Source organism: Arachis stenosperma, unplaced genomic scaffold (genome assembly GCF_014773155.1).
Source record: "Arachis stenosperma cultivar V10309 unplaced genomic scaffold, arast.V10309.gnm1.PFL2 arast.V10309.gnm1.Scaffold_100031, whole genome shotgun sequence".
Lineage (NCBI taxonomy): Eukaryota > Viridiplantae > Streptophyta > Magnoliopsida > Fabales > Fabaceae > Arachis > Arachis stenosperma.
The window spans coordinates 1,011,455-1,035,739 of NW_026651372.1; the positions used below are offsets into that span (position 1 = coordinate 1,011,455).

General features: G+C 40.7%; 1 non-coding gene across 1 annotated transcript; it reads left to right on the forward strand.

Annotated features, from left to right (window-relative positions):
• The first annotated feature begins 17,679 nt into the window (after positions 1 to 17,679).
• On the forward strand, positions 17,680 to 17,787 carry LOC130960015 (small nucleolar RNA R71). Its single transcript, XR_009078976.1, has one exon. It is a non-coding gene; the product is annotated as a small nucleolar RNA R71 (small nucleolar RNA).
• The last annotated feature ends 6,498 nt before the right edge of the window (positions 17,788 to 24,285 follow it).

Consider the following 24,285-nt stretch of genomic DNA (forward strand, 5'->3'; position numbering starts at 1 on the left):
GGAAGGCAGTGAGATCTAGACTTGGCTTTCTAGTCTCTTGGGTCCTGAGATCTATTGATTCCCATTTTAATTTCCTTGTTTAATTGCTACACCAAGCTTATTTTCCTTTTAATCTGAAATCTGGTTGAATTGAATCCATCATTTACTCTTCTGCTTGTTTAATTTTACTTTCCCTGTCTAATTTCTGCAATCCCACATCCCACTTCCCTTTTATTTTTCATGTCATTTATATTTCTTGAACTTTAAGTTTCGGCAATTTACATTACTTGCACTTTAAGATTCAGCTCTTTTTCTTTTTATTCCCTTTAATTTCCTGCAAATCACCCACTCCCCTTTACATTCTATGCAATTTACATTCTGTCAACACAAATTCACACAATCAACACTTGTTTGCTTGACTAATTCAACCACTAAACTAAAATTGCTCAATCCTTCAATCCCTGTGGGATCGACCTCACTCATGTGAGTTATTATTACTTGATGCGACCCGGTATACTTGCCGGTGAGTTTTGTGTCGGATCATTTTTCGCACATCAATAGATGTGAAAACATGCTTTTTAGACCTTAAAGTAGCTAAATTCAATTCACCTTTGATTCCACTAGATGCCTTGATATGTTTGTTAGTGATTTCAGATTGAAAAGGCTAGGAATGGATCAAAGGAGTGAAGAGAAAAGCATGCAAAGTGGAGAAATCATGAAAAGTCAAAGAAGTTGAACTCGCCCATGGACGCGCGCGCGCACCTGGCGCTTGCACGCACCTTGCGAATTACCCCATGGACGCGTACGCGTGATGTGCGCATACGCGTCGATGCTGAAATATGATTTTTTAATGAAAACGTGCCCAGTGACTTCTGAGGGCTGTGGGGCCCAATCTCAACCAACTTTGGCGCCATAAATGCTATTTAAAGCCAAGGATTGAAGAGCAAGGGGATTCCATTCATTCACACTCATTAGGATTAGTTTAGAAGTAGTTTCTAGAGAGAGAAGCTCTCTCTTCTCTCTAGAATTAGGATTAGGATTAGGTTTAGTTCTTAGATCTAGGTTTTAATCTTTGCTTTCTTCTACTTCTATCTCTCAATTCCTTGTAGTTACATTCATTTTTCTTCTACTCCTTTGTTGTAATTTCCTTTATGTTGTTCTTATACTTTGTTGTAGATATACTATTGTTCCTTCCATTTTCTTTCAATTCAATAAGAGGTAATTCATAATAATTGCTCTTCTTTGCTCTTCTATTGTTGATCTCTTGCCTTTGTAGTTATATCTCTCTTTAATTCTTGCAATTTATGTTGTTTACTTTTATTGTCTTTTATGTGTTTGTTAAAATGCCTCTTCTAGATATAGTATAGATTTTGTTCCTCTTGGCCTAGGTAGAATAATTAGTGACACTTGAGTTATCTACTTTCTTTGTTGATTGGTAATTGGAGAGATTGATAATTGGTTTGGAGTGCACCAAAGCTAGTCTTTCCTTGGGAGTTGGCTAGGACTTGTGGCTCAAGTCAATTCATCCACTTGACTTTCCTTTATTTAGTAAGGGTTAACTAAGTGGTAGCAATGAACAATTCTCATCACAATTGAGAAGGATAACTAGGATAAGACTTCTAATTTTCAGACCTTGCCAAGAGCCTTTTATAGTTGTTAGTTTATTTTCATTGCCATTTACTTTTATGCTTCTTATCCAAAACCCCAAAACACATTTCTAACCAATAACAAGACACTTTATTGTAATTCCTAGGGAGAATGACCCGAGGTTTGAATACTTCGGTTTATAAATTTTAGGGGTTTGTTGATGAGCGGATAATTTGTACGCTTTTTGGCATTATTTTTAGTATGTTTTTAGTATGATCTAGTTAGTTTTTAGTATATTTTTATTAGTTTTTAGTTAAAATTCACTTTTCTGGACTTTACTATGAGTTTGTGTGTTTTTCTGTGATTTCAGGTATTTTCTGGCTGAAATTGAGGGTCCTGAGCAAAAATCTGATTCAGAGACTGAAAAGGACTGCAGATGCTGTTGGATTCTGACCTCCCTGCATTCGAAGTAGATTTTCTGGAGCTACAGAAGCCCAATTGGCGCGCTCTCAACGGCATTGGAAAGTAGACATCCTGGGCTTTCCAGCAATGTATAATAGTCCATACTTTGCCCAAGATTTGATGGCCCAAACCGGCGTGGCAAATCAGCCTCAGAATTTCCAGCGTTTAACGCTGGAACTGGCATAAAACTTGGAGTTAAACGCCCAAACTGGCATGAAAGCTAGCGTTTAACTCCAGAAAAGGTCTCTACACATGAAAGCTTCAACGCTCAGCCCAAGCACACACCAAGTGGGCCCAGAAGTGGATTTTTCTGTCATTTACTCATTTCTGTAAACCTTAGGATTACTAGTTCACTATTAATAGGATCTTTAGACATTGTATCGGCACCTCATGACACTTTACACGTTTCTTTGTGTACCTTCCACAGCATGAGTCTCTAAACCCCATGGTTGGGGGTGAGGAGCTCTGCTGTGTCTTGATGGATTAATGCAATTACTACTGTTTCTTATTCAATCATGCTTGCTTCCGTTCTAAGATATCACTTGTTCTTAACTCGGATGAAGGCGATGATCCGTGACACTCATCATATTCTCAACCATGAACGCGTGCCTGACAACCACCTCCGTTCTACCTTAGATTGAGTAGATATCTCTTGGATTCTTTAACCAGAATCTTCGTGGTATAAGCTAGAACTGATGGCGGCATTCAAGAGAATCCGGAAGGTCTAAACCTTGTCTGTGGTATTCTGAGTAGGATTCAATGATTGAATGACTGTGACGAGCTTCAAACTCCTGAAGGCGGGGCGTTAGTGACAGATGCAAAAGAATCACTGGATTCTATTCCGGCCTGATTGAGAACCGACAGATGGATAGCCGTGCCGTGACAGGGTGCGTTGAACATTTCCACTGAGAGGATGGGAGGTAGCCACTGACAACGGTGAAACCCTACATACAGCTTACCATGGAAGGAGCCTTGCGTGTTTGATGAAGAAGACAGTAGGAAAGCAGAGATTCAGAAGATGGAGCATCTCCAAAACCTCAACCTATTCTCCATTACTGCATAACAAGTACTTATTTCATGTTCTTTTGCTTTTCACAATCAATCCTGATAATTTCTGATATCCTGACTAAGATTTACAAGATAACCATAGCTTGCTTCAAGCCGACAATCTCCGTGGGATCGACCCTTACTCACGTAAGGTATTACTTGGACGACCCAGTGCACTTGCTGGTTAGTTGTGCAGAGTTGCAAAAGTGTGATTGCAATTTCGTGCACCAAGTTTTTGGCGCTGTTGCCGGGGATTGTTCGAGTTTGGACAACTGACGGCTTATCTTGTTGCTTAGATTAGGACCGTTTTGTTTTTATTGGTTTAGAGTCTTTTAGTTGAGTCTAGTTTCATATTTTAAGTTTGGTGTCAATTGCATGCTTTTGCTTTTCTTTTAATTTTCGATTTTGCATGTCCTTAATCCCTTTTTGATCCGTAAAAGTTCTAAGTTTGGTGTCCTCTTTGTGTTTTTCTCTTAAAAATTTTCGAAAAAAAAATTGTGTTTGATTTTCCAAAAATTTTAAGTTTGGTGTCATTTTGTTGTTTTTCTCTTTCCTCTTTTCAAAAATCAAATCTTTTTCATAAAAATTTTTCAATCATATCTTTCTAATTGCTAATCTCAAAATCTTCTTAATTAACTACTTGATTCAGTTTTCAATTTGCTTTGATCCTATTTTCTTTCAATTTTCGAATCTTTTATTTTTCTTTTGTTTTTATTTTATTTTTCGGTTAATTCAAAAAAAAAAAACAAAATTTATCTATTGGCAATCCATATCATTTCCCTTTATCCATTATGGACCTAAGTGGGATTGATCAGTCCAGAAGGACTCTGGGGTCATATGCTAACCCCATTACAGCTGCATATGGGAGTAGCATCTATACGCCTCCCATCAAAGCAAGCAGCTTTGAGCTAAATCCTCAACTCATTATCATAGTGCAGCAAAATTGCCAGTATTCCGGTCTTCCTCAGGAAGAGCCTACTGAGTTTCTGGCACAGTTCTTACAAATTGCTGACACAGTACATGATAAAGAGGTGGATCAGGATGTCTACAGACTATTACTGTTTCCATTTGCTGTAAAAGATCAAGCTAAAAGGTGGTTGAATAACCAACCTACAGCAAGCATAAAGACATGGAAACAGTTATCAGACAAATTCCTGAATCATTTTTACCCTCCAAAGAGGATGACACAGCTAAGGCTGGACATCCAAGGCTTTAAACAAGAGGATAATGAATCCCTTTATAATGCCTGGGAGAGGTATAGAGGTATGCTAAGAAAATGCCCCTCTGAAATGTTTTTAGAGTAGGTACAGTTAGACATCTTCTACTATGGGCTTACAGAAAAAGCTCAGATGTCTTTAGACCACTCAGCTGGTGGATCTATACACATGAGGAAGACAATTAAAGAAGCTCAAGAGCTTATAGACACTGTTGCTAGAAACCAATATTTGTACTCTAGCAATGAGTTCTCTCCAGAAAAGGAAGTCATGACAGTAGTCACTGACCCTAATCCTCAAGAACAGATGATTGAGCTTAATCAGCAATTGCTCCTGATGACAGAACAGTTAGCAGAATTTAAAGAGATGCTCTATGAAACTAAAGTTTCTAACAAGAACATAGAACTGCAGTTGAATCAAGCAAAACAGCAAATATCTAAACAGATAACAGAGGAATGTCAAGCAGTTCAACTGAGGAGTGGGAAGACACTGAATACCACTGCTCAAAAGAGCAAAAAGCCAAACAAGGAACAATTGACAGAGGATAACCAAACCACTGTCCAAAATCCCTCTGAGGACAGTAAAAGCCCAGAGAGGAATGCTAGTGGCGTTCAAACGCCAGAAGGGGAAGGAAAGCTGGCGTTAAACGCCCATTCCCTGCCCAGTTCTGGCGTTCAAACGCCAGAAAAGGGAGAGAAGTTGGCGTTTAACGCCCAATCTTCACCCATTCCTGGCGTTCAGACGCCAAGGGAAGATCAGACACCTGAGAGTGCTGACAGTAATCCCTCTAACAAGGCCTCTTCAACCACTTCTGTAAGGAATAAACCTGCAGCATCTAAGGTTGAAGACTATAAGGCCAAGATGCCTTATCCTCAAAAACTCCACCAAGCAGAACAGGATAAGCAATTTGCCCGCTTTGCAGACTATCTAAGGACTCTTGAAATAAAGATTCCGTTTGCAGAGGCACTTGAGCAAATACCTTCTTATGCTAAGTTCATGAAAGAGATCTTAAGTCATAAGAAGGATTGGAGAGAAACTGAAAAAGTATTTCTCACTGAAGAATGCAGTGCAGTCATTCTGAAAAGCTTACCAGAAAAGCTTCAAGATCCAGAAAGCTTTATGATACCATGCACATTAGAAGGTGCTTGCACCAAGACAGCCCTATGTGATCTTGGAGCAAGCATCAATCTAATACCTGCATCCACTATCAGAAAGCTTGGGTTGACTGGAGAAGTCAAACCAACCCGGATATGCCTCCAACTTGCTGATGGCTCCATTAAACACCCATCAGGCATAATAGAGGATATGATTGTCAAGGTTGGGCCATTCGCCTTTCCAACTGACTTTGTGGTGCTGGAAATGGAGGAGCACAAGAGTGCAACTCTCATTCTAGGAAGACCTTTCCTAGCAACTGGACGAACTCTCATTGATGTACAAAAAGGGGAAGTAACCCTGAGAGTCAATGAGGATGAGTTCAAGTTGAATGCTGTAAAAGCTATGCAGCATCCAGACACACCAAATGACTGCATGGGCGCTGACATTATTGACTCTTTGGTGGAAGAGATCAATATGACTGAAAGCCTAGAATCAGAGCTTGAAGACATCTTTAAGGATGCTCAGCCTGATCAAGAAGAACCACAGGAAACAAAGGAATTTTCGAAAATTCCTCAGGAGGAGGATAAGCCTCCCAAACCTGAACTCAAACCACTACCACCATCCCTGAAGTATGCATTTCTGGGAAAGGGTGACACTTTTCCAGTGATTATAAGCTCTACTTTAAACCCACAGGAAGAGGAAGCACTGATTCAAGTGCTAAGGACACACAAGACAGCTCTTGGGTGGTCCATAAGTGATCTTAAGGGCATTAGCCCAGCTAGATGCATGCACAAGATCATGTTGGAGGATAATGCCAAACCAGTAGTCCAACCACAGAGGAGGCTAAATCCAGCCATGAAGGAGGTGGTGCAGAAAGAGGTCACTAAATTACTAGAGGCTGGGATTATTTATCCTATCTCTGATAGCCCCTGGGTGAGCCCTGTCCAAGTTGTCCCCAAAAAGGGAGGCATGACAGTGGTTCATAATGAAAAAAATGAACTGGTTCCTACAAGAACAGTCACAGGGTGGCGTATGTGTATTGACTACAGAAGGCTCAATACAGCCACCAGAAAGGATCATTTTCCTTTACCATTCATAGACCAAATGCTAGAAAGACTAGCTGGTCATGATTATTACTGCTTTTTGGATGGCTATTCAGGTTACAACCAAATTGCAGTAGATCCTCAGGACCAAGAGAAAATAGCATTTACTTGCCCTTCTGGCGTGTTTGCCTACAGAAGGATGCCTTTTGGTCTGTGTAATGCTCCTGCAACCTTTCAGAGATGCATGCTATCCATCTTCTCTGATATGGTGGAGAAATTCCTGGAAGTCTTCATGGATGACTTCTCAGTATATGGAGACTCATTCAGCTCCTGTCTTAATCACCTAGCACTTGTCCTGAAAAGGTGCCAAGAGACTAACCTGGTTTTAAACTGGGAGAAATGTCACTTTATGGTGACTGAAGGAATTGTCCTTGGGCACAAAATTTCAAGCAGGGGAATAGAGGTGGATAAGGCAAAGGTAGAGGTAATTGAAAAATTACCACCACCTGCCAATGTTAAGGCAATCAGAAGCTTTCTGGGGCATGCAGGATTCTACAGAAGGTTCATAAAGGATTTTTCGAAAATTGCAAAACCTTTGAGTAACCTGCTAGCTGCTGAAACACCATTTGTGTTTGACACACAGTGTCAGCAGGCGTTTGAGACCCTGAAAGCTAAGCTGGTCACAGCACCAGTCATCTCTGCACCAGATTGGGCATTGCCATTTGAATTAATGTGTGATGCCAGTGACCATGCCATTGGTGCAGTGTTGGGACAGAGGCATAACAAGCTTCTGCACGTCATTTATTATGCTAGCCGTGTTCTAAATGATGCACAGAAGAATTACACAACCACAGAAAAAGAATTACTTGCAGTGGTCTATGCCATTGACAAGTTTAGATCCTATCTAGTGGGATCCAAAGTGGTTGTGTACACTGACCATGCTGCTCTTAAATACTTACTCACAAAGCAGGATTCAAAACCCAGGCTAATAAGATGGGTGTTGCTTCTGCAAGAATTTGATATAGAGATAAGGGACAGAGAACCAGGTAGCTGATCATCTGTCCCGAATAGAACCAATAGCTGGGGCATCCCTCCCTTCTACTGAGATCTCTGAGACTTTCCCAGATGAGCAACTCTTTGCCATTCAGGAAGCTCTATGGTTTGCAGATATTGCAAATTATAAAGCTGTGAGGTTCATACCCCAGGAGTACAGCAGAGTGCAAAGAAAGAAATTAATTTAAGATGCCAAGTACTACCTATGGGATGAGCCATATCTCTTTAAGAGATGTGCAGACGGAATGATCCGAAGATGTGTACCCAGAGAAGAAGCACAAAGGATCCTATGGCATTGCCATGGATCACAGTATGGAGGACATTTTGGAAGTGAGCGAACAGCCACTAAAGTCCTCCAATGTGGCTTCTACTGGCCTACTCTCTATAAAGATTCCCGACAGTTTGTGCGTAACTGTGACAGTTGCCAAAGAGCTGGTAACTTGCCTCACGGATATGCCATGCCTCAACAAGGGATATTAGAGATAGAATTGTTTGATGTATGGGGAATTGACTTCATGGGTCCATTCCCACCATCATACTCAAACACGTACATTCTGGTGGCAGTGGACTATGTATCTAAGTGGGTAGAAGCAATTGCTACACCCACTAATGATACCAAGATCGTGCTGAAATTCCTCCAGAAACACATCTTCAGCAGGTTTGGTGTTCTCAGAGTACTAATCAGTGATGGGGGCACTCATTTCTGCAATAGACAGCTATACTCTGCTATGGTTAGATATGGAATTAGCCACAAAATAGCAACTCCGTATCATCCACAGACAAATGGGCAAGCTGAAGTCTCTAACAGAGAGCTAAAAAGAATCCTAGAACGGACTGTGATAGCCCGAAGAAAGGATTGGGCAAGGAGCTTGGATGATGCTCTGTGGGCATACAGAACAACATTCAAGACTCCTATAGGAACCTCTCCATACCAACTAGTGTATGGGAAGGCCTGTCATCTGCCCGTGGAACTGGAACATAAAGTCTACTGGGCAACAAGATTCCTAAACATGGATGCTCAGTTGGCTGGTGAAAAAGATTACTCCAGCTAAATGAGCTAGAGGAGTTCAGACTCAATGCCTTTGAAAATGCAAAAATTTATAAGGAAAAGGCAAAGAAATGGCATGACAAGAAGTTGTCATCCAGAGTCTTTGAGCCAGGACAAAAAGTTCTGTTCTTCAACTCTAGGCTCAGATTGTTTCCAGGAAAACTTAAATCCCGGTGGAGGGGTCCGTATGTGATTACAGGAGTGTCACCATATGGATATGTTGAGCTTCAAGATATTGATTCTGACAAAAAGTTCATTGTTAATGGACAGAGAATCAAGCATTATCTTGAAAGCAATTTTGAGTAGGAATGCTCAAACTGAGACTTGAGTGATTCTCAGTAAAGGTCCAGCTAAAGACAGTAAAGAAGCGCTTGCTGGGAGGCAACCCAGTCATTAGGAGGTTATATGATTTGTTTTTACAGAGGCAAGTATCAAAAATGAAGGAATTCACAGAGTTACAGAAGGATTCAGCTCAAAAAGCAGAGAAAAAGAGCTTACTGGCGAAAAAATGCCAGTAAGGGGCATTTTGGGCATTAAACGCCAGAATGGGCACCATTCTGGGCGTTTAACGCCAGTAAAGGTGCCATTTTGGGCGTTAAACGCCAGAATGGGCACCATTCTGGGCGTTTAATGCCAGGTGTGCAGCATCCTGGGCGTTTAGAAAAACGCCCAGTGATAAAGGAATTCTGGCGTTTAACGCCAGCCAGGGCACCTGGCTGGGCGTTAAACGCCCAAAAGGGGCAACAAATGGGCGTTAAACGCCAGAATGGGTGCCATTCTGGGCGTTTAACGCCAGAAAGGTGGGGGGACCACAATTTTGTTTTCAAACCAATTTTTTTCAAACTTTCCTTTTCTTACCCATACTTTTCTACAAAATCACACTTCAACCATTTATCATTGACTTTCAAATCTTCAAAAATCAAAACCATTCTTCAAATCTATTTCAAATCAATTCCAAATCTTGTTCAAAAACTCACCCTTCTCTCAAATTTTTTCCATATCTTCTCAATCTTCTTTCAAACTTTTCTTTTTTTTTTTTCGAAATCTCTCCTCCCCACCTTATAAATACGTTTGAACCCCTAATTGCCCACACCATTCGAATTTGCTTCTCCTCTCTCTCTCTTCCTTCCTTTCTTTTGCTTGAGGACAAACAAACCTCTAAGTTTGGTGTGCTTTTTCGTGATCACTAAGCCAAGATTCATCAAGATCATGGCTTCTAAGGGAAAACAAACCAATTTAAGAGGAAAGAAAGAGAATAATCCAAAGAATCTTTGGAATCAAGAGAAGTTCTTAACCAAAGAACATGAGACCATTATCACAAATAATGGGTCTGAGGTCAGTGATCCCGAAGTGAAGTTTGATCTGAAAGAAGATGAATATCCGGGGATCCAAGAGCAAATTCGAAACAGAGGATGGGAAGTTCTAACCAATCCTGAGATAAAGGTTGAAGGAACATGGTTCAGGAATTTTACTCAAATCTGTGGTTAACAGATAAGCAGAGAATGACTGGAACTGCTTACCATACCTACAGAACTATGGTCAGAGGGAAAGTTATGTACTTCCATCTGGACAAAATAAGAGAAATCTTCAAACTGCCTCAACTGCAAGATGATCCTGAATCCTTTAATAGGAGGATGGTGAGAGCAGATAAAGGGTTGGATCAAGTTCTAGAGGACATATGCCTCCCTGGAACTAAGTGGATACCAATTCTAAGGTGTCCCAAACCAACTCAAGAGGGAGACCTCAAACCAATTGCAAGAGGTTGGCTAGACTTTATTGGGCGTTCCATACTGCCCACTAGCAACCGTTCTGAGGTCCTATCAAGAGAGCAGTGATGATTCATTGCATTATGCTTGGAAAAGAAGTGGAGGTTCATCATGTGATTGCTTGTGAGATCTACACAATTGCAAATAAGAATTCCACTGAAGCCAAATTGGCTTACCCAAGCTTGATCTCCTTGCTCTGTAAAGAGGCTGGGGTGAAGATGGGAGTAGATGAATTCATACCCATTGAACACCCAATCACCAAGAAGTCAATGGAAGGACAAATGCAAGACAACTCTATCAAAAGGAGGGCGCAGGAGTTCCTCCCTGAATTTCCTGAAATTGGCTACTGGGCCAGCCTAGAAGCATCTATCACCAAGTTGCAAGAGACTATGGAGCAACTTAAGGAAGAACAGCAGAATCAGAACTGCATGCTCTGCAATTGCTGAAGGAACAAGAGAAGCAGGGGCGTGAACTCCAAGAGATGAAACGCCAAAAGCTCTCCTCTCAAGTTGAGGGAGCATCCATTTCTCAAATCAAGGTTGTTGAGTCCTAACTCTATGAAAACCTCTATCATTAGGAGCCTATTTTTTGCGTTTTTTTTTGTTTTGTTTTGTTTTCTATTTTTATCTTTTTTTAGTCTCATCTTATATCTATTTTTGAGTCTTGTTCTTAATTCATAATTAATAAAATTTAAAATTCATGTCTTAAAGCTATGAATGTCCTATGAATCCATCACCTCTCTTAAATGAAAAATGCTTTAATCACAAAAGAACAAGAATTACAGATTTCGAAATTTATCCTTGAAACTAGTTGAATTAGCTTGATGTGGTGACAATAATTTTTGTTTTCCGAATGAATGCTTGAACAGTGCATATGTCTTTTGAATTTGTTGTTTTAAGAATGTTAAAATTGTTGGCTCTTGAAAGAATGATGGAAAAGGAGAACTGTTATTGAGGATCTGAAAAATCATCAAAGTGATTCTTGAAGCAAGAAAAAGCAGTGAATACAAAAAAAAATATTTTCGAAAAAAAAAAGAGAAAAGAGAAAAAAGTTGTGAACCAAGGCAAAAAGAGTGTGCTTAAGAACCCTGGACACCTCTAATTGGGACTCTAGCAAAGCTGAGTCACAATCTAAAAAGGTTCACCCAATTATGTGTCTGTGGCATGTATGTATCCGGTGGTAATACTGGAAGACAGAGTGCTTTGGGCCACAGCCAAGACTCATACACTAGCTATGTTCAAGAATCATTATATTTAACTAGGAGAATCAATAACATTATTGGTGCGCGAAATTGTGATCACTACACAACTTTGCACAACTAACCAGCAAGTGCACTGGGTCGTCCAAGTAATACCTTACGTGAGTAAGGGTCGATCCCACAGAGATTGTTGGTATGAAGCAAGCTATGGTCACCTTGTAAATCTCAGTCAGGCAGACTCAAATGGGTATAGTGGTATACGAATAAAGCATAAAGATAAAGATAGAGGCACTTATGTAATTCATTGGTAGGAACTTCAGATAAGCGTATGAAGATGCCTTCCCTTCCGTCTCTCTGCTTTCCTACTGTCTTCATCCAATCCTTCTTACTCCTTTCCATGGCAAGCTTATGTAGGTTTCACCGTTGTCAGTGGCTACCTCCCATCCTCTCATGAAAATGTTCCTATGCTCTGTCACAGCATATGGCTAATCAGCTGTCGTTCTCGGTCAGGCCGGAATAGAATCCAGTGATTCTTTTGCGTCTGTCACTAATGCCCCGCCTGCTAGGAGTTTGAAGCATGTCACAGTCATTCAATCATTGAATCCTACTCAGAATACCACAGACAAGGTTTAGACCTTCCGGATTCTCTTGAATGCCGCCATCAGTTCTCGCCTATACCACGAAGACTCTGATCTCACGGAATGGCTGGCTCGTTTGTCAGGCGAGCACTCGGTTTGTCAGGCGATCAACCATGCATCGTGTATCAGGAATCCAAGAGATATTCACTAGAGCCTTGGTTGCTTGTAGAACAAAGTGGTTGTCAGTCACCTTGTTCATAAGTGAGAATGATGATGAGTGTCATGGATCATCACATTCATCAAGTTGAAGAACAAGTGATATCTTGGACAAAGAACAAGCGGAATTGAATAGAAGAACAATAGTAATTGCATTAATACTCGAGGTACAGCAGAGCTCCACACCTTAATCTATGGTGTGTAGAAACTCCACCGTTGAAAATACATAAGAACAAGGTCTAGGCATGGCCGAATGGCCAGCCTCCCAAAGTGAGTTCAATCATAAAACATGATCAAAAGCTCTCTAATACAATAGCAAAAGGTCCTACTTATAGAAAACTAGTAGCCTAGGGTGTACAGAGATGAGTAAATGACATAAAAATCCACTTCCAGGCCCACTTGGTGTGTGCTTGGGCTGAGCAATGAAGAAATTTCGTGTAGAGACTCTTCTTGGAGTTAAACGCCAGCTTTTATGCCAGTTTGGGCGTTTAACTCCCATTTAGGTGCCAGTTCCGGCGTTTAACGCTGGAATTCCTGAGGGTGACTTTGAACGCCGGTTTGGGCCATCAAATCTTGGGCAAAGTATGGACTATCATATATTGCTGGAAAGCCCAGGATGTCTACTTTCCAACGCCGTTGAGAGCGCGCCAATTGGGTGTCTGTAGCTCCAGAAAATCTACTTCGAGTGCAGGGAGGTCAGAATCCAACAGCATCTGCAGTCCTTTTCAGTCTCTGAATCAGATTTTTGCTCAGGTCCCTCAATTTCAGCCAGAAAATACCTGAAATCACAGAAAAACACACAAACTCATAGTAAAGTCTAGAAAAGTGAATTTTAACTAAAACTAAAAATATACTAAAAACTAACTAGATCGTACTAAAACATACTAAAACAATGCCAAAAAGGGTACAAATTATCCGCTCATCACAACACCAAACTTAAATTGTTGCTTGTCCTCAAGCAACTGAAGATCAAATAAGATAAAAAGAAGAGAATATGCAATGAACTCCAAAAACATCTATGAAGATCAGTATTAATTAGATGAGCGGGGCTTTTAGCTTTTGCCTCTGAACAGTTTTGGCATCTCACTCTATCCTTTGCAACTCAGAATGATTGGCTTCTTTAGGAACTCAGAATCCAGATAGTGTTATTGATTCTCCTAGTTAAGTATGATGATTCTTGAACACAGCTACTTATTGAGTCTTGGCCGTGGCCCAAAGCACTCTGTCTTCCAGTATTACCACCGGATACATACATGCCACAGACACATAATTGGGTGAACCTTTTCAGATTGTGACTCAACTTTGCTAGAGTCCCCAATTAGAGGTGTCCAGGGTTCTTAAGCACACTCTTTTTGCCTTGGATCACAACTTTATTCTTTCTTTTTCTCTTTCTTTTTCTCTTTCTTTTTTTTTCGGTTTTTTTTCTTTTTCTTTTTTTTTCTCCTCTTTTTTTTTTTGTATTCACTGCTTTTTCTTGCTTCAAGAATCATTTTATGATTTTTCAGATCCTCAGTAACATGTCTCCTTTTTCATCATTCTTTCAAGAGCCAACATTCATGAACCACAATTCAAAAGACATATGCACTGTTTAAGCATACATTCAGAAGACAAAAGTAATGCCACCACATCAAAATAATTAAACTGCTATAAATTCAAAATTCATGCAATTCTTTTTCTTTTTCAATTAAGAACATTTTTTATTTAAGAAAGGTGATGGATTCATAGGACATTCATAACTTTAAGGCATAGACACTAAGACACTAATGATCACAAGACACAAACATAGATAAACAAAGCACTAAATTCGAAAAACAAAAAATAAAGAACAAGGAGATTAAAGAACGGGTCCACCTTAGTGATGGCGGCTCTTTCTTCCTCTTGAAGATCCAATGGAGTGCTTGAGCTCCTCAATATCTCTTCTTTGTCTTTGTTGCTCCTCTCTCATGATTCTTTGATCTTCTCTAATTTCATGGAGGATGATGGAGTGTTCTTGATGCTCCACCCTTAGTTGTCCCATGTTGGAACTTAGTTCTCCTAGGGAGGTGTTCAGTTGCTCCCAATAGTTTTGTGGAGGAAAGTGCATCCCTTGAGGCATCTCAGGGATCTCATGATGAGAGGGGTCTCTTGTGTGCTCCATCCTTTTCTTAGTGATGGGCTTATCCTCATCAATAGGGATGTTCCCTCTATGTCAACTCCAACTGAATAACAGAGGTGACAAATGAGATGAGGAAAGGCTAACCTTGCTAAGGTAGAGGACTTGTCCGCCACCTTATAGAGCTCTTGGGCTATAACCTCATGAACTTCCACTTCTTCTCCAATCATGATGCTATGAATCGTGATGGCCCGGTCTAGAGTAACTTCGGACCGGTTGCTAGTGGGAATGATTGAGCGTTGGATAAGCTCCAACCATCCTCTAGCCACGGGTTTGAGGTCATGCCTTCTCAATTGAACCGGCTTGCCTCTTGAATCTCTCTTCCATTGTGCGCCCTCTTCACATATGACTGTGAGGACTTGGTCCAACCTTTGATCAAAGTTGACCCTTCTAGTGTAAGGGTGTTCATCTCCTTGCATCATGGGCAAATTGAATGCCAACCTTACACTTTCCAGACTAAAATCCAAGTATTTCCCCGAACCATAGTAAGATAATTCTTTGGATCCGGGTTCACACTTTGATCATGGTTCTTGGTGATCCATGCATTGGCATAGAACTCTTGAACCATCAAGATTCCGACTTGTTGAATGGGGTTGGTAAGAACTTCCCAACCTCTTCTTCGGATCTCATATCGGATCTCCGGATATTCACCCTTTTTGAGTGAAAAGGGACCTCGGAGATCACCTTCTTCAAGGCCACAACTTCATAGAAGTGATCTTGATGCACCCTTGAGATGAATCTCTCCATCTCCCATGACTCGGAGGTAGAAGCTTTTGCCTTCCCTTTCCTCTTTCTAGAGGTTTCTCCGGCCTTGGATGCCATAAATGGTTATGGAAAAACGAAAAAGCAACGCTTTTACCACACCAAACTTAAAAGGTTTGCTCGTCCTCGAGCAAAAGAAGAAAGAAGAGAGTAGAAGAAGAAGAAATGAGGAAGAAGGAAATGGCTTTTGTGTTCGGCCAAAGAGGGGGAGAAGTGGTGTTTAGGTTGTGTGAAATGAAGGGATTTGATAGGTGAAGGGTTTTTGGGGAAGAAGTATTGAGGTGATTGGTGAATGGGTGAAGAGAGAGAGTGGTGGGGTTGGTGGGGATCCTGTGGGGTCCACAGATCCTGTGGTGTCAAGGAAAAGTCATCCCTGCACCAAATGGCTTTTAAAATCACGTTTTGAGCCATTTCTGGCGTTAAACGCCGGGCTGGTGCCCATTCCTGGCGTTTAACGCCAGGTTCTTGCCCTTTTCTGGCGTTTAACGCCAGTCTGGTGCCCCTTTCTGGCGTTAAACGCCCAGAATGGTGCCAGACTGGGCGTTAAACACCCAACTGCTAGCCTCACTGGCGTTTAAACGCCAGTGGGTTCTTCCTCCAGGGTGTGCTATTTTTCTTTCTGTTTTTCATTCTGTTTTTGCTTTTTCAATTGATTTTGTGACTTCTCATGATCATCAACCTACAAAAAACATAAAATAACAAAAGGAAATAGATAAAATATAACATTGGGTTGCCTCCCAACAAGCGCTTCTTTAATGTCAGTAGCTTGACAGATGGCTCTTATGGAGCCTCACATTTTCTCAGAGCAATGTTGGAACCTCCCAACACCAAACTTAGAGTTTGAATGTGGGGGTTCAACACCAAACTTAGAGTTTGGTTGTGGCCTCCCAACACCAAACTTAGAGTTTGACTGTGGGGGCTCTGTTTGACTCTGATTTGAGAGAAGCTCTTCATGCTTCCTCTCCATGGTGACAGAGGGATATCCTTGAGCCTTAAACACAAAGGATTCTTCATTCACCTGAATGATCAGTTCGCCTCTATCAACATCAATCACAGCCTTTGCTGTGGCTAGGAAGGGTCTGCCAAGGATGATGGTTTCATCCATGTACTTTCCAGTCTCTAGGACTATGAAATCAGTAGGGATGTAATGGTCTTCAACCTTTACCAGAACATCCTCTACAAGTCCATAGGCTTGTTTTCTTGAGTTGTCTGCCATTTCTAATGAGATTTTTACAGCTTGCACCTCAAAGATTCCTAACTTCTCCATTACAGAGAGAGGCATGAGGTTTACACTTGACCCTAAGTCACACAAGGCCTTCTTGAAGGTCATGGTGCCTATGGTACAAGGTATTGAAAACTTTCCAGGATCTTGTCTCTTTTGAGGTAATTCCTGCCTAGACAAGTCATCCAATTCTTTGGTGAGCAAAGGAGGTTCATTCTCCCAAGTCTCATTTCCAAATAACTTGTCATTTAGCTTCATGATTGCTCCAAGGTATTTAGCAACTTGCTCTTCAGTGACATACTCATCCTCTTCAGAGGAAGAATACTCATCAGAGCTCATGAAAGGCAGAAGTAAGTCCAATGGAATCTCTATGATCTCATTTTGATCCTCAGATTCCCATGGTTCCTCATTGGGGAACTCAATGGAGGTCAGTGCACGCCCACTGAGGTCTTCCTCAGTGGCGTTCACCTCCTCTCCTTCCTCTCCAAATTCGGCCATGTTGATGGCCTTGCACTCTCCTTTTGGATTTTCTTCTGTGTTGCTTGGGAGAGTACTAGGAGGGAGTTCAGTAATTTTCTTGCTCAGCTATCCCACTTGTGCCTCCAAATTCCTAATGGAGGACCGTGTTTCAGTCATGAAACTTTGAGTGGTTTTGATCAGATCAGAGGCCATGGTTGCTAAGTCAGAGGGGTTCTGCTTAGAATTCTCTGTCTGTTGCTGAGAAGATGATGGAAAAGGCTTGCCATTGCTAAACCTATTTCTTCCACCATTATTGTTGTTGAAACCTTGTTGGGGTCTCTCTTGATTCTTCCATGAGAAATTTGGATGATTTCTCCATGAAGAATTATAGGTGTTTCCATAGGGTTCTCCTAGGTAATTCACCTCTTCCATTGAAGGGTTCTCATGATCATAAGCTTCTTCTTCAGATGAAGCATCCTTAGTACTGCTTGGTGCATTTTGCATTCCAGACAGACTTTGAGAAATCAAATTGACTTGTTGAGTCAATATCTTGTTCTGAGCCAATATGGCATTCAGAGCATCAATCTCAAGAACTCCTTTCTTCTGATTAGTCCCATTGTTCACAGGATTCCTTTCAGAAGTGTACATGAATTGGTTATTTGCAACCATTTCAATTAGCTCTTGAGCTTCTGTAGGCGTCTTCTTCAAATGAAGAGATCCTCCAGCAGAGCTATCCAAAGACATCTTGGATAGTTCAGAGAGACCATCATAGAAAATACCTATGATGCTCCATTCAGAAAGCATGTCAGAAGGACATTTTCTGATCAATTGTTTGTATCTTTCCCAAGCTTCATAGAGGGATTCTCCATCCTTCTGTCTGAAGGTTTGGACTTCCACTCTAAGCTTACTCAATTTTTGAGGTGGAAAGAACTTTGCCAAGAAGGCATTGACTAGCTTTTCCCATGAGTCCAGGCTTTCTTTAGGTTGTGAGTCCAACCATGTCCTAGCTCTGTCTCTTACAGCAAAAGGGAATAGCATAAGTCTATAGACCTCAGGGTCTACCCCATTAGTCTTGACAGTGTCACAGATTTGCAAGAATTCAGCTAAGAACTGATGAGGATCTTCCAATGGAAGTCCATGGAACTTGCAATTCTGTTGCATTAGAGAAACTAATTGAGGCTTAAGCTCAAAGTTGTTTGCTCCAATGGCAGGGATAGAGATGCTTCTCCCATAGAAGTCGGGAGTAGGTGCAGTAAAGTCACCCAGCACCTTCCTTGCATTGTTTGCATTGTTGTTGTTTTCGGCTGCCATGTCTTCTTCTTCTTTGAAGATTTCTGTTAGGTCCTCTATAGAGAATTGTGCCTTAGCTTCTCTCAGCTTTCGCTTCAAGGTCCTTTCAGGTTCAGGGTCAGCTTCAACAAGAATGCCTTTGTCTTTGTTCCTGCTCATATGAAAGAGAAGAGGACAAGAAAATGTGGAATCCTCTATGTCACAGTATAGAGATTCCTTTAGGTGTCAGAGGAAAAGAAAAGTAGAAGACAGAAGTAGAAAATTCGAACTTATCAAAGAAGATGGAGTTCGAATTTTGCATTAAGGAATATTGTTAGTCCATAAATAGAAGGATGTGAGAAGAAGGGAAGTAATTTTCGAAAATTAAGTAAAAGATTTTGAAAACATTTTTGAAAAATACTAATTAATTTTCGAAAATAAGAGTGGGAAAGAAATCAAGTGATTTTTGAAAAGATTTTGAAATTAGAAGTCAAAAGATTTGATTGAAAACTATTTTGAAAAAGATGAGGTTAAGAAGATATGATTGGTTTTAAAAAGGATATGATTGAGAAAATATGATTTGAAAACAATTTTAAAAGATTTGATTTTAAAAATTAATGACTTGCCTAACAAGAAAAGATATGATTCAAACATTAAACCTTTCTCAACAGAAAAGGCAACATACTTGAAATGTTGAATCAAATCATTAATTGGTAGCAAGTATCTTTGAAAAAGGAAAGAAATTGATTTTGAAAACATTTGATTGAAAAGATATGATTTGAAAAAGATTTGATTTTGAAAAACTTTGAAAACTTGAAAAAAAATTGATTTGAAAACAAAATCTTCCCCCTTGTGCCATCCTGGCGTTAACGCCCAGAATGGTGCACATTCTGGCGTTTAACGCCCAAAACTCTACCTTTTTGGGCGTTAACGCCCAACCAGGTACCCTGGCTGGCGTTTAAACGCCAGTCTGTCCTTCTTCACTGGGCGTTTTGAACGCCCAGCTTTTTCTGTGTAATTCCTCTGCTGCATGTTCTGAATCTTTAGTTCCTTGTACTATTGACTTGAAATAGAACCAAGATCAAATAAACAATACATGCAAGACACCAAACTTAAAATTAGACACTAGACTCAAACAAGAAACATAAAATCTTTTTGGTTTTTATGATTTTGAAATTTTTTTTTGTGTTTTTTTTCGAAAATTATATGGAAATAGAAATAAAAGTTTCAGAATTCTTAATTTGGATTCCAGGAATCATTGCAATGCTAGTCTAAGACTCCGGTCCAGGAATTAGACATGGCTTCACAGCCAGCCAAGCTTTCGCAGATCATTGCTCCAATAGCAAAATTGATAGAGATCAACAAGCTCTTGTGATGATCAGTTGAAACCTCGGTCCAATAAGATTAGACATGGCTTCTCAGCCAGCCAGATTTCAATAGATCATCATGAAACACTAGAATTCATTCTTAAGAACTCTGAAGAAAAATACCTAATCTAAGCAACAAGATGAACCGTCAGTTGTCCATACACAAAACAATCCCCGGCAACGGCGCCAAAAACTTGGTGCGCGAAATTGTGATCACTACACAACTTTGCACAACTAACCAGCAAGTGCACTGGGTCGTCCAAGTAATACCTTACGTGAGTAAGGTCGATCCCACGGAGATTGTTGGTATGAAGCAAGCTATGGTCACCTTGTAAATCTCAGTCAGGCAGACTCAAATGGGTATAGTGGTATACGAATAAAGCATAAAGATAAAGATAGAGGCACTTATGTAATTCATTGGTAGGAACTTCAGATAAGCGTATGAAGATGCCTTCCCTTCCGTCTCTCTGCTTTCCTACTGTCTTCATCCAATCCTTCTTACTCCTTTCCATGGCAAGCTTATGTAGGGTTTCACCGTTGTCAGTGGCTACCTCCCATCCTCTCAGTGAAAATGTTCCTATGCTCTGTCACAGCATATGGCTAATCAGTTGTCGGTTCTCGGTCAGGCCGGAATAGAATCCAGTGATTCTTTTGCGTCTGTCACTAACGCCCCGCCTGCTAGGAGTTTGAAGCACGTCACAGTCATTCAATCATTGAATCCTACTCAGAATACCACAGACAAGGTTTAGACCTTCCGGATTCTCTTGAATGCCGCCATCAGTTCTCGCCTATACCACGAAGACTCTGATCTCACGGAATGGCTGGCTCGTTTGTCAGGCGAGCACTCGGTTGTCAGGCGATCAACCATGCATCGTGTATCAGGAATCCAAGAGATATTCACTAGAGCCTTGGTTGCTTGTAGAACAAAAGTGGTTGTCAGTCACCTTGTTCATAAGTGAGAATGATGATGAGTGTCACGGATCATCACATTCATCAAGTTGAAGAACAAGTGATATCTTGGACAAAGAACAAGCGGAATTGAATAGAAGAACAATAGTAATTGCATTAATACTCGAGGTACAACAGAGCTCCACACCTTAATCTATGGTGTGTAGAAACTCCACCGTTGAAAATACATAAGAACAAGGTCTAGGCATGGCCGAATGGCCAGCCTCCCAAAGTGAGTTCAATCATAAAACATGATCAAAAGCTCTCTAATACAATAGCAAAAGGTCCTACTTATAGAAAACTAGTAGCCTAGGGTGTACAGAGATGAGTAAATGACATAAAAATCCACTTCCGGGCCCACTTGGTGTGTGCTTGGGCTGAGCAATGAAGAAATTTCGTGTAGAGACTCTTCTTGGAGTTAAACGCCAGCTTTTATGCCAGTTTGGGCGTTTAACTCCCATTTAGGTGCCAGTTCCGGCGTTTAACGCTGTAATTCCTGAGGGTGACTTTGAACGCCGGTTTGGGCCATCAAATCTTGGGCAAAGTATGGACTATCATATATTTCTGGAAAGCCCAGGATGTCTACTTTCCAACGCCGTTGAGAGCGCGCCAATTGGGCTTCTGTAGCTCCAGAAAATCCACTTCGAGTGCAGGGAGGTCAGAATCCAACAGCATCTGCAGTCCTTTTCAGTCTCTGAATCAGATTTTTGCTCAGGTCCCTCAATTTCAGCCAGAAAATACCTGAAATCATAGAAAAACACACAAACTCATAGTAAAGTCCAGAAAAGTGAATTTTAACTAAAACTAATAAAATATACTAAAAACTAACTAGATCATACTAAAAACATACTAAAAACAATGCCAAAAAGGGTACAAATTATCCGCTCATCAATTATCTGAGTTCTGAGTTCTTATAGATGCCAATTATTCTGAACTTCAAAGGATAGAGTGAGATGCCAAAACTGTTCGGAAGCAAAAAGCTACTAGTCCCGCTCATCTAATTGGAACTATGTTTCTTTGATATTTTGGAGTCTATAGTATATTCTCTTCTTTTTATTCTATTTTGATTTTCAGTTGCTTGGGGACAAGCAACAATTTAAGTTTGGTGTTGTGATGAGCGGATAATTTGTACGCTTTTTGGCATTGTTTTTAGTATGTTTTTAGTATGATCTAGTTAGTTTTTAGTATATTTTATTAGTTTTTAGTTAAAATTCACTTTTCTGGACTTTACTATGAGTTTGTGTGTTTTTCTGTGATTTCAGGTATTTTTTGGCTGAAATTGAGGGTCCTGAGCAAAAATCTGATTCAGAGACTGAAAAGGACTGCAGATGCTGTTGGATTCTGACCTCCCTGCATTCGAAGTGGATTTTCTGGAACTACAGAAGCCCAATTGGCGCGCTCTCAACGGCATTGGAAAGTAGACATCCTGGGCTTTCCAGCAATGTATAATAGTCCATACTTTGCCCAAGATTTGATGGCCCAAACCGGCGTGGCAAATCAGCCTCAGAATTTCCAGCGTTTAACGCTGGAACTGGCATAAAACTTGGAGTTAAACGCCCAAACTGGCATGAAAGCTGGCGTTTAACTCCAGAAAAGGTCTCTACACATAAAAGCTTCAACGCTCAGCCCAAGCACACACCAAGTGGGCCCAGAAGTGGATTTTTCTGTCATTTACTCATTTCTGTAAACCTTAGGATTACTAGTTCACTATTAATAGGATCTTTAGACATTGTATCGGCACCTCATGACACTTTACACGTTTCTTTGTGTACCTTCCACAGCATGAGTCTCTAAACCCCATGGTTGGGGGTGAGGAGCTCTGCTGTGTCTTGATGGATTAATGCAATTACTACTGTTTCTTATTCAATCATGCTTGCTTCCGTTCTAAGATATCACTTGTTCTTAACTCGGATGAATGCGATGATCCGTGACACTCATCATATTCTCAACCATGAATGCGTGCCTGACAACCACCTCCGTTCTACCTGAGTAGATATCTCTTGGATTCTTTAACCAGAATCTTCGTGGTATAAGCTAGAACTGATGGCGGCATTCAAGAGAATCCGGAAGGTCTAAACCTTGTCTGTGGTATTCTGAGTAGGATTCAATGATTGAATGACTGTGACGAGCTTCAAACTCCTGAAGGCGGGGCATTAGTTACAGACGCAAAAGAATCACTGGATTCTATTCCGGCCTGATTGAGAACCGACAGATGGATAGCCGTGCCGTGACAGGGTGCGTTGAATATTCCACTGAGAGGATGGGAGGTAGCCACTGACAACGGTGAAATCCTACATACAGCTTACCATGGAAGGAGCCTTGCGTGTTTGATGAAGAAGACAGTAGGAAAGCAGAGATTCAGAAGATGTAGCATCTCCAAAACCTCAACCTATTCTCCATTACTGCATAACAAGTACTTATTTCATGTTCTTTTGCTTTTCACAATCAATCCTGATAATTTCTGATATCCTGACTAAGATTTACAAGATAACCATAGCTTGCTTCAAGCTGACAATCTCCGTGGGATCGACCCTTACTCACGTAAGGTATTACTTGGACGACCCAGTGCACTTGCTGGTTAGTTGTGCGGAGTTGCAAAAGTGTGATTGCAATTTCGTGCACCATTTGTTTTAGTGACAAACAACTTTTTGTATGAAAGGATTAGTGATTGGTTTAGAAACTATACTTGCAACGAGAATTCATTTGTGAATTCTAAACCGTCAAAAATCCAATCATCAAATGGCGCCGTTGCCGGGGAATTGCAATGGTGTTGTGTTATTGGTTATTGTATATATGTGAATATTGTGAATAGCTTGATTTTTGGATTGCTTGTTAGTTTTTGCTAGTCTTAGTATTTGTTTCATTATTTCTTATTAGTTTTTTGTTTCTTATTTTCTCTTGCTACCATGAATTCTCATTTTGGCTATGAGTGTAGTTACAATTATGTTGTAGGTGATGAGAACTATAATGAGGATGTGTATCAAGGATGGGACAACCAAAGGTGAGAGGAGCCATATGCATATGATCAATCCTCATGGCAACAACCTCCACCAATGCACTATAAAGAAGAGCTATTCTATGATGCATACCAATCAAATGGCTATGGTGAATCTCCTTGTGATTTTCAAGAACCACCACCATAGGCCTATGAGTCATATCCTCAACATGAACCTCAACCACACTCACAAGCCTATTTTCAACAAACACCTCCATATGACCATGATCTTTACCCACCATACCAACCTCCTTTTGAACCATATGAGCCATACATGGAACCACAATTCCAAGATTACTACTTCCAAGAACCACCTCAATACACACCACCACCTTACCAAGAAGAACCACCTTCCTATAATGAACCCTTTCTCCAATATGATGAACCCTCCCATCCACCCCAACCTCTAATGGATGAAACCCTCAGTGTTCTTCTTCAAAGACAAGAGGAGATGACAAGGGATGTGCAATAATTCATGACCGCCTTGGATGAGGTGGTAAACCGACTAGCATCCCAACTTTTGGACACTCAAGGAACTCCCATGGCTACATGTGGAGAATCTAAAGAAGAGCATAGCATGAAGGAGAGATTGGAAACTCCGGTGGAAAATGAGGAATGCCACTTTGTATTAGAACAATTGGAGAAGCCTATGATTATTGAAGAAAGGAAGAAATGGTTGAAGACTTAGGAGATGCGGAACCTCCATGGGAACCTAGAGTTATAGAAAACTCCTCCAAGAAGATTGAAGTTGATGTTGAGGAGGAATGTGTACAACCTCCAAGGCATATTCCATATAAGACTTGGAAGGAATGGAGCAAGAGTTGA